The following is a 12185-nucleotide window of genomic DNA, read 5'->3' as shown; positions in this document are numbered from 1 at the left end:
AATGCTATCTGTCAACTTGTCCTTCCTGCGACTCTTCACCCCATGCTCTGTGGCTGCTACTCCAGGACAAATAAAAAAAAAAAAAGCAGGACTTGGAAGGGATGGGAGGGGAGGGAGAGAGGGAGAAAGCAGGGATAAAATACTGCCTTATTACTAAGGCTCTGCAATGCAGGTCAACTGCAGGGCACGGGAGCCTTTTCACAAACCAAATATTTTTTCCAGACCCTCCTTCCCAGGGTTCCCTCTGTGTCTACGGAAACCCTCGGCTCCTTCAGGCCACATTGTAGGAACCGGTCCCCCAACAAACTAGGTCCTAGAGAGTCCAAGGAGGACGGAGGTTTTCTAATTTTCGAAAACCTTTCCACAAAACCATTTTTGCCTTTGCTTGGCTTCTTGATGACGAGGAACGTGTCACCAAGCCTCCCTCTGGCCCCCAGGCATGGATAGAGTTAGGTGGCTTATTTTGGGGGTAGAAGGTGGGGTTGGGTGAGATGAGGGAACCGTCGCCGTGCAGGTAATTTTACAATGTTGAGCACCCAGAGGACCAGCCTGCTTATTAAGAGCCTGGGCTGGAAGCGGATGGGGAATTTACACCGACAGCAAAAAGAGGCTGTCCCTTCCTCAACTGTGCTAGATTGAACCATAGGAAGTTACTTTTTTCTTTTTCAGGTCAAAAAAGTTAAATATTGGCAATGCCATATGGTTCAAACAAATTCACGTAACCATAATAAATTAGAGAAATATCAAAAACAGCTTCTTTCGAAGAAGTGGTTTTGTGTCTTGCTTCTCTAGTGTCCTGAGTGTAAGTAGACAAAAGTGCCTTTTGTCTAAACAGGGTAACTAACTCAGCCCTGGGGGACCAACTTCTATATTAAAATATAAGAGAAGATCGAAGACACTTAGCACATTTTTTTAAACAGACCCCCAGTTTTTTTTTCTGAGACCTTGACATGGGATGTTTGAAAAATATATCACTTTAAGCAGTTGCCACATGAAAATTCAAGACTTTGTTAAAGTTTCAGACGCTGAGGAGTGCATAGCAGTAAATGTTTATATGTTCTTTCATTTGATACCCTTTTCTGTTCCAGAAGCCCACCCAGGATACCACAGTGGGTTTAGCTGTTAGGTCTCTTCAGGTGTCTCTTGAGTCTGCCGTTTCCTGAGACTTTTCCCATTTTTGATGACCTTTGCATTTCTGAGTATTGATCAGGTGTTTTGTAGAATCTGCATACCCTTTTGTGTGTTTTTAACTTGTTTAATGTGAGAAACATTTCTTTAAGTCATCCCTGTTTTTTTCAGAAGCATTATTTTCAATGACTACATAATATTCCACAGATAACTGATATTTAGAGTTTTTACTAATGAAAACAAAATGGCTTTCTTAGTGTGTTTCTTGGATGGTGACTGGAGATTGACACGGGAGAGACAACATTCACTGGGGAAAAATATGTAGTTAATCAGTATATTCTGGCTGGGATAATCTTGACACTCCTGTTTGACCCAGTGTAGTATGTAAGTGTGAGCATACATGTACACATGGAAAGACATAATCCTGGGAGAAATTGTCCTTAAACCAGACCCTAACCACTTGCTCATCACCATTGTTCTCCTTCCTTGGCTTCTAATATCAAGATTATGGAGTACCAGAGTCGCAAAGGGAGATGATCAGGGTTTAAGGGGAAGACAGGTTGCAGACCCTTCCCTGGGGTTTGCACAGGCTTTCAGTCTGTGGGAGAGAAGTGACTGGCTCATTTGTGTAGCAGTGTTTACTCTTGGCACCCGAGGTGACTCAGTGGTGGAGATGCTGGTTCACTTTGGTGTTAAAGGCTTGCAAACCCCTGTTTTAAAACACCCCCGCCCGACTGGGTTTACATCGTCACCGCCGTCTACCCAGTTTCCTCGTCTGACGTTGATCCGCGATGGCCCGCTCTTTTTCACGTTGCATGGTTGTTTGGCAAGTTTATTTCCTAAATATGTCTTCTGTCTCTCATCTCATCATTTTTGTCTCGGCTGTGTTTGTTCTAACTGCCATCGTCTCTTGCCTGGATTATTTTAATAGATTTCTGATTGGTTCCTCCTTCTCTCTCTAAGGGCAGGGTTTTGTTTCTCAAGACCGTACTTTCTCCATATGTATGTATGTGTGTGTGTGTGTAATATATATATCAATATTACACACACACACACACACACACACACACACACACACACACACACACTGGGTCTTCTGCCTGGCTTAGGACTGTTTTCTTTGCTTCTCATTGCTGCTGTCGCTCAGATTCTGAGCTTGCTGCTCTCAATGTCACCTTGGGCAGATGATGACCTAACCTTTCTGTATCTCGGTTTTCTCATCCGTACAATGAGGACCAGAGTACCTCTCTGACAAGTCATTGGATTTAAATGTGACAATTAATGTAAAATTCTTAGAGCAGTGCCTTGCCTGGAATAAGCACTCAGTAAATGCCACCTATTACTTCTTCTCCTTCCAGGTAAAGTCTGAACTTCCTGTGGTGGCACTGAAATCTCAACCACGGGATGTTGTTGTCTCCCTCGGCCTGGTGTTTTCTCTGTCCTGATTTTGCTTCTGACCTTCCTCTGCCTGAAATCTCCATTCCCTACTTCTCCCTCTCCCAATGCTTCAACCAGTTTTTGATGAGCAGATTAAAATACCTCCTTTCTGTTACTTTCTTCAGGTATAGCAGCTCGTAACTCCTTGTGAGTAGCTTTTTCTACCAGATAACAATTATCACCTAGACTTTATCGATGAGGCTCAAGGCAGGTAAGTGATCTTTCCCACAACCTCACAGCTCAAAATAGTAATGAAGGTCAGACTTGGCTGCTGTATTTCTGGCCCTGTGTTTTTCCTCTCCATTAGGTACCTTCCACTTTGGGGTAACTCACAGAGCTGTCCTGGACAGGAGAACGGCCTTTAATAGCTTTGGGGTCTGCCTTAATTCAACTGGTCACTGGTCCAAGTGTTCTAACTTTATTTTGGGACAGTGCGGCAGGAATTGAGCAGGGAGATGTCTGTTTCTTCATGTATAAAATGAAAGTGCTAGAGCCATTTTCCTCTGAGGTCTTCCTGCTGTAAGATTCTGTGATATAGCCATACAGTCTGATATAAAAGTGGAGATTGCTTCAGATTTGTTTGAACTTTTGGCTCACCACCTTTTCTTTGTCATTACCTGGCTCTCCTCTCTTATTCTCAATCTTAAATAAGGGGTTTAACAGAAATATCACCTCCGGAGATATGAAGAGACACTTCTAGAGGCAGATCAGGTCAATAATCTCACCTAATTCCCATTAGAACCATTTCTGTCCCCTGCCGCTCTGATATTTACAAACCTTCTGTTCTCACCACAGATTCAGCCTTAGGTCATTCCAAGGCGACTTCACACCCTGCTGGTGTTTATCTGGCTCAAAGAATCAATGCATAGATCTTCTTTGTTCTTCCAAGTGAATTCAAGCGCCAGCCCTCCTGATCTGATAGTAGGAAAGCTGTACCTTTTCACTCTCTATTGCTGCATTCTCTGTCAAGCTCGTCTCAGGACCCAGTGATAACATTAATTACAATTTCTAATTTAAAGGGGACTCTTGCACGAAGGGCTCTGTGCCAAGACAGAGTTTCTTAAGAGGGAAGAGTATCTCCTGATTAAGTCATGGAGCAAAGAAGTGGCTAAGTATTCTTTCCACACCTGGTCCAGCCAGGTAACAAGAGGCGGGCACAGGAATTACGGACACAGATGCTGTCCTCCACTGGAGGGAAATCTGCACATCTGTTTTCTGAAATCTCTTCTCAGACCATTCCTACCACAAGTACCTCTTCATCTTCTAAGTGTCTAGAGCATGTCTGTTTCACCTCCTTACTCCATTTTCTTAAGTCATATTAGAGTGGGTAGGATTTCAGCAAAGAAATCTTTGAATCAAGTCACTGTTTTGTCCTTTTTAAATTATATAACTTTTAGACATTCACTCAGCCTCTCTGAATCTGAATCTTAGTTTTTTCTTGTGTTTAAAATGAAGATGGTAAAAATCCAAAGTTATCGGACTGTTGTAAGCACAGAATTAAACTAGTGAAATTATTGTCCCATACATTTTATAGCTTCACTGAGGTCAATCATAAAATACCATGTACTGTTCTTTAGAGTCCAAATACAATGACTTCTTCGAAGAAAAAGTTAAAGAAATACAGCTATTGCTCAAAAGGATCTTTGCTATTTTCTTTTTAACCTAGGCTAGTTGGTGCACTGGAAACCATTGGACTGTTCAGTCAAGTCTATAGCCTGGTACAAATCTAAGTAAAATACAAGAGAAATATATTTCCAAGAGGACAGTTCATTTCTTCCCTATTTTCATTTTCATTAGTTTCTCTTCTTTCGTGCTTCTTTTTCCAGCTCCTTCATTTCTCCCCGCTCTCTCCAGGTCACTGAGGCACCACCCTGCTCTCACCCTCCTGCACCTTTCTACCTATCAAATCAGAAGGGTTCAATAAACCAAAAACAGAAGGATTGTCAGAAAGCTGAAGGTGGCAAAATACTCCACAAAAAAAGGGTTAATGGACAGTAGTTAGAAAAAAAATGTGTCTCTAAACGCAAGACAACAAATTACTAAAGTCTTTCCACCAAAGGGTAATCAGCGATCTTTACTTTCACATAGATTAGCTCATTTAATTATCATAAAAATCTATGAGAAGCTTCTAGGTCCATAGGATAATGGCAGCAGCCTAAATTAGAATCTCTCCACATAGTTTCAAAAACAAATATACAGATGAACAAGGAGAGCAAATAAAATCACCCATATCTTGCTTTGCAACATAACATAAAGATGAAGAACTTTGCAAACTTTATTGTACAACTAATTGGGAAAACAAGTGGGGAGAGCAGAGAAGAGAGGAGAATGAGGCAGGGTAGAATCAGAGAACATCATTTAAAGCTGACAGGCAGAGTAGTCAAAACTAAGTAAGGAAAAAAGAGACTGACTGTTACAGAAAGGCATGGGTATGAGGCAGCAACCTGGTCATGAATACAAGCTTTCCTAATTAACAAAAGAAACCACAAAATGAAACAGAAGTAAGAAAGAAAGAGAAAAGAAGAGACCACATAGCACAAGTCACTTTATAGTGAAATTATATAATGAACACAGTAAAATAATTGATAGAGCTGAACATATCAATCATATTAATAAATGCAAATATGCTTAACTGAAGAATTAAATCATTTTCAAATCGACTCACAAAGCGAAACCAACTGTATGTGGTATAAATAAGATGCAACTAAAACAAGGTGGTGCAGAATGCCTAAAAATAAGGAATTAAGCAAAGTGTACCAGGCCAATGCAAAGAGAATGAAAGCAGGGCTGTGGCTGTGCTAACTGACAAGGTAGAATTCGGGACAAAAAAATAAATAAAAGGCAAGGCAAGGAAGAAAATTTATTAAGGCAAATTCCACATTCCACAGCAGAGATGAGATAGAAACTTAATGCACATCAGGCACATCAGCCACCCACCTAAAGCAGAAACTACAGGAACTGCAAAGAGACAGACACAGACAAGCAGGAGACTCAGGCACACCAGGCTCAGGCCAAGAAAGGGAAAGTGGGTGAAAAATAAGAGGATACAAACAACACAACAAAGAAGAGGAATCTATTTGCATCCTGATAATAAAGAATAAATCTTATTTCCTAATGCATATTGGATATTTGTGATCACTTACAAATTCACCACATTCGAAACAGTGATCAGAGGACATTTTTAAAGTGTTAAAAACTATATTATCAATAAGTGGGCAACAAAAATATAAATTAGACACCTAACCCAAAAATTTGGAATACAGAATAAGTCATCTAATAAAGAGGTCAAAAGAGAGGAAATAAGAATAAAAGCAGGAATTAATGAAGTGAAAAGAGAAAAATGGCCATATCAGTAAGCAAATATTTACTTATAAAAATAAAATAAGCAATCACTAGCTAATCAATCAAGAAAAAAAGTTGTATATAGGAAGAGGGTGGGAGAAAAACCACAAACGCACAAGATGAAAAAATGACAGAAAAATTACAATCAAAACAGGAGATTTAAATAATGTAAAAGTGAAAAATTTCTAGGAAAACATATTTTCTCATGACATTCAGAAAAGAAAACAGACCAGTTTTTATAGAAGTGGAAAATTACCAAAGACTTCCTACCCACTCCCCACATCTCACAAAACACGGCAGGTCAAGATGATGTCACAGGGGAATTCTACGGAAATTTCAAAATCCAGATTGTCCTATTTGTACAAAAGCATAGAAAAAGAAGGAAATCATCCAAATCCTTCTGACAAAAAGAATGTAACATTAATAACAAAAGTTGATTTAAAAAAAAACTTAGCTTAAATTTAGAGACAAATCAAACTTACAAATATTGATGCAGTAGTCTAAAACAAATATGAACAGAGTTCCCAACAGCACAGTAAGAAAACAATATATCAGCACAAAATAGAGTTTATACCAGATAGATATAAGGAAGTCCATTAATGTATTTCACCTTATTATTAGTTTTATGGATAAAAGTAATGTGTTCATTTTCATTCATGCTGAAAAAGCCTTTGTAAGATTTAACTCACATTCCCAATAAAAACACATAATTAAGGTAATCAATTAGTATTTTCTTAACATCATAAAAGATAAATACCTCTCTGAAACCCTGGCATCTATGTAATGGAAAACACTGAACTCTTCTTTCTAAAGTCTGGTACCAGGCAAGGATGGCCGTTTCATTATCCTTCACTATAGAACTGGAGCTCTTAGATCACAAATTTGACAAAAACACCAAATCAGAAGCATAAGAATTAGAAAGGATGAATTAAAAATATGTCTGTTTGCAGATATTATGATATGGCTCTGTATCTTGAAAACCCATGACAATTCATAGAAATATAATACAAATAATTTAAAAATTAGTAAAGTTGTAGAATATTAATATATAAAAATCAGTCTTGATATACTACATTAGCAGAATGGATAAAAATCACGATGATCCTAATTGATACAGAAAAAGCAATAAGATTCAATACTCCATGATAAAAGCAGTAAACAAACTAGGAATAGAAGAAAATTACTTCAACATAGTAAAGACCATTTATGAAAGACCCGCAGCTAACATCATACTCAGTGATGAAAGACTAAAAGCTCTTCCTCTGAGATTAGTAACAAGCCAAGGTTGTTCACTCTCATTACTTCTACTCAACATAGTACTGGAAGTTCTAGCTAGAACTGTTAATCAAGAAAAGGAAAAAAAGGCATCCAAATTAAAAAGGAAGAATTAAAATTATCTCTGTTTGCAGAGGACATGATCTTATATGCAGAAAATCCTAAAGATCACACACACACAAAACTTTAGAACTAATGAACAAATTCAGCCAAGCTGTAGAATATAAAATCAATGCACAGAAATCAGTTGTATTTCTATACACTAAGAATGAAGAGTCAGGAAAGAAAATTAAGAAAGCAATTCCATTTATGATAATATCAAAAAGTTAAAGCACTTAGAAATAAACTTTACCAAGGAGGTGGGAGACTTAAATACTAAAAACTACAAAATACTGATGAAAGAAAGTAAAGAAGTCACCAAGAAATGGAAAGATATACTATGTTCATGTATTGGAAGATAATACTGTAAAGATGTCAATATTACTCAAGAGATCTACATAGTCAAAGGAAACTCTATCAAAATTCTAATTGAAATTTTTGCAGAAACAGAGAGAAAAGTTATCCTGAAATTCACATGGGATCTGAAAGGACCCCCAAATAGCCAAAATAATTTTGAAAATGAAGAACAAAGTCGGAGTACTCATGCATCCCCATTTCAAAACATATTACAAAGCTCTCATGATCAAAACTGTGGCACGGCCATAGAGACAGATTCACAGACCAATGGAATAGAATACAGAGTCCAGAAACTCCCTTTAACAAGGATTCTAAGACCACTTATCAGGAAAGGACTGTCCGTTCAACAAATTGTGCTGGCAATACTGGATATCCACATGCAAGATCAAGTTGGAGCCTTATTTTACACCATACACAAAAAGTAAGTCAAAATGGATTAAAGACCTAAACATAAGACTCAGAACTAAAAATCCTAGAATAAAATAAGGGAAAAGCTTCATGACGTTGAATTTGGCAAGAAAACAAAAATAGACAAAAGGGACTATATAAAACTTTAAAAACTTGTTTCTCAAAGGACACAATCAACAGAGTAAGAAGACAATCTAGGGAATGGGAAAAAATATTTGTAAATTATATGATAAAGGGTTCATATTTAAAATATATAAAGAACTCCTTTAACTTAAGAACCAAAGTTCAAATAACCTTATTAAAAGATGGGCAGAGGACTTTAATAGATATTTCTACAAAGATGCTACAGATAGCCAACAAGCATATGAAAAGATTCATAGAAAATATTTTTCATGTAAAATACAAATCAAAACCACAATGTGATATCGCTTCACCCCTTTAGAATGGCTATTCTCAAAATAACAATAACAAGAAACAGAAACAAAAGTGTTAGTAGGAATGTGGAAAAGCTGGAACCCTTGCACACTGTTGGAATTTTTAAATGTTGAAACTGCTATGGAAACAGTATGGCAGTTTTTCAAGTAGTTGAATCTAGACTTTCATATCATTTAGCAATTCAATTTCTGGAAATACACATCCAAAAGAACTGAAAGCAGGTTCTTAAAGAGATTTGCACACACATGTTCATAGCAAAACTACTCACATATCCAAGAGATGGAAGCAACACAGATATCTATCAATGGATGACCAGATAAACAAAATGTGTTATAGACACACAGTGTGATACTGTTCATTCTTTAAAAGGAAGGAAATCCTATCACATGCTGCAATATGGATGAACTTGGAGGACATTTTACTAAGTGAAATAAGCTAGTCACAAAAGGAGAAATACTGTCTGATTGCATTTAGGTGCTATGTCTAAAATAGTCAATTTCATAGATACAGAAAGTCAGACAGTAGTAATCTAGGGGAGGGGACAAAGGAGAACGGTTATTAAATGGGCCTAGAGTTTCAGTTTTGCAAAATAAAAAGTTTATGGAGGTCAGTTTCATAACAGTGTAAATATATTTAACACTGCTGAACCATACACTTAAAAAGGGTTAAGATGATAAATTTTATGATATGTGTTTTTAAGATAATAAAAAAATCATAGTCTTTATATATAAGCATAATAATAAATTAGAAGATTTAATAGAAGAGGAAGAAAAAAAGATAAAATGCCAAGAGTAAACTTCCTAAGAAATATTCAGAACCTATATGAGGGAAATGTTCAATCATGGAAAACACAAACACTGTATTGAACAAATCAAGAACTGTCCAATGTTTATTCATATGGCAGCTCAGCCTCACAAAGATGGTACTTCATCCCAAGTTATAGATAAAAGTGATCCTACAAAAATAACTACATTTTTTTCCTGAAGCAAGAGAAGTTGATTCTACATTTAATATGGAAAAACATATAATTGCCAAGAAACCATGCAAAGGATGACTTGTTGTGAAATAAGCTAGTCACAAAAGGAGAAATACTGTCTGATTGCACTTAGATGCTATGTCTAAAATAGTCAATTTCATAGATACAGAAAGTGAAACAGTAGTAATCTAGGGGAGGGGACAGAGGAGAGTGGTTATTAAATGGGTCTAGAGTTGTTACTCTACCAGATGTTAAAATACTATAAAGACTCTAAATACTATAAAATACTATAAAGACTCTAAAATAAAGATAGCATCAATGGACAGACTGGGCAACAGAGAAAGCCTGGAAATAGATCTTGGAAATTTGGTACATGTTAAGAGTAATATATCTTATCACTTGGGGAAAATGACCAATTAATAAACAATGTCAAGACAACTAGATAGTCATTCAGTAAAAGAATTGGCAAACTTCACATTGTTCTTAACCTAAATTACAAAGGAATCAGAACTCTAAAATGAAAAAAATATCCGAGTATTAGGAAACATAGATGAAGTCCTTTATGAACTAGGGACAGAGGAAGTCTTCTTGAATGTGACTAAAAATTCAGTGAAAGGACCTACAAGCCATGACACTCTATGGAAATGAACATATTCAGGACCTAAATATTAGTTTCTGTACATTGTTCCCACTAAGTAGAACTGTGCTCCTGGCGATACGGCTGATTCCAGGCCTGGGTGGGGGAAAGTGCGAAGTGGACGTTCTGTTTTGGAGAAAAAAAGAGAAAGAAAGGTACTCAGAAGGGACCAAGTCTGAAATCACAGACGTCCACCTTTATGCTTTTCTAGCCTACTCCCCACCTTAGGACAAATTTGGGAAAATCGAAACAAAAAGGATAACGATTCCCATGGGCCACAAACGTTTGCAAAATAATAAATAAAAATCCATGAACTCATCGTAACTCTCTGTGCTGCCCAACGTCCCCCTTCCTTTCTCCACAAAATAAGCCAGAAAGACTGGTTTAAAATGTGCCACTTTTCTCCCTAAAATTCTCAACCATTTCCCTTTGCTCTTAAAATGTAAAATCTGCACATGATCTCCAAGACCTTCTGTGACCTGGGCCTTGTTTAACTACAGCTTCATCCCACGTGTCTCCCCCGCTGCCCAGGGCCCCTGAGCACCCCGGCATCCTTCCTCTTCTGGGGGCACCCCGAGCCCCTTGGCGGCTTGGGGATTCCGCGCTTCGTTTATTTCCTCTGCGACATTTGTTAATAATCTTCCATTATCTCGTTACTCTCTTTGTTTATTTATATGTTACCTGTCTCTCCCAGGTGAATATAAATTCTAAAAGGGCAGAAAACTCTGCCTTTTTTCACTGTCCTATTTCAGGCCTTAGTGTAGTGACTGGCAAATGATTGGCTTTCAGTGAATATTTCTGAATAAATTAATAATATATGCACAAATATTTAAATGATATTTAAATGAACGGAATAATTTTGACTTCCAGTTTCAGCCTCTTTCCACGACAGATTTCTGTTTTTCCTTCTTTGTGTTGAGTCCATCTCCGTGTGCATAGGGGGCCGATGGGGCAGGCAGCCTCTGTGCTTGCATCTGAAAACCTTCCATGGAGCTATCAGTGAAGTTACCAGGTATTGTTCCTGCTTTTCCTTTTAGAAGGCAAACCTGGAAAGGTCTTGGAAATCCCACCTGGTCCTCTTGTTTTACAGATAAGGAATCTTAAGACCTGCCACGTTGTGCAAATTGCCAAGGTCACACAACCAGTTCCTGTCCTATCTGAACTTGCAACCCAGGTCTACACATTTTCTAAAGTCAGGGGCCTTTGTAATACCTTTCCCTTCTCTGTCTTGGTTTGTCCCTTAGCCCTCAGCCTGCTAGCTCTCGCCAACACACAACTGGGAATAGGAGGAAATGAGGGGAAAATGAGGTCCTGGTGGTGTCTTAGAAGCATCTGTGCCCCTGAGGAGAGAGTTCCACTGAGCTAGGAAGCACCACCATGCTCCTTGGCAGCATTTTTTAAAGTCACCAGTGTGCCCTCCAAGTGAGATTAGCCTCAGATGACTTTACGTCTCAGGAGGCTAGATGCCAAGACATTGCCTGCACGCACATTTGTGCGGTCTCCTATTCCCTGAGAGCCACTTGGCCAACTGTGGGGAGGGAAACATTGTTCCCGCAATTTCATGGCAACTAGTTCCGAATTTCCCATGTTTGTTCAAATGATAAATGTAAAAACATCATCTATTTTTAAGCTCTTTGAACCTTATTGACTCAAAAGAACAGGAAAGCCCTGTCAGGACAATTCTGTTTTATGAAAAAGTAAGGGTGGGGAATTTTGCCTTTCTTTAAATAGTCTGAAAGTTTAAGTTTGTTTTTTATGCAAGAACTGTACAATTCATTGAAATTGAATGGCTTTGCCTTCCTCATTAATGAAGCCCATTCCTAAGATTGAGATGTTCAGACTGAATCATGGGAAGTCCCTGAGGCACGTGCCCTGAAGTACAAGCAAAGGTTTTGCAAAAACCACATCATCCCAGCTGGCATGGGGCCCATACAGGAAACAAGGCCTTCTTTTCTTCAAGGGTGTTGACCCTGTTATTCATAAAGGCAATCTGTTCCTCCTCTTCCATCCAAGCTTAGCATTCATTTGTCCAACTGCTGATAGTATCAGTTATCCACATGGCACACTGCTGTGGGTTAAAATGGACACAGA

This window comes from Manis pentadactyla, chromosome 19 (genome assembly GCF_030020395.1).
Source record: "Manis pentadactyla isolate mManPen7 chromosome 19, mManPen7.hap1, whole genome shotgun sequence".
NCBI lineage: Eukaryota > Metazoa > Chordata > Mammalia > Pholidota > Manidae > Manis > Manis pentadactyla.
The sequence above is the reverse complement of the archived record's forward strand: the minus strand, read 5'-3'. Positions refer to the sequence as shown.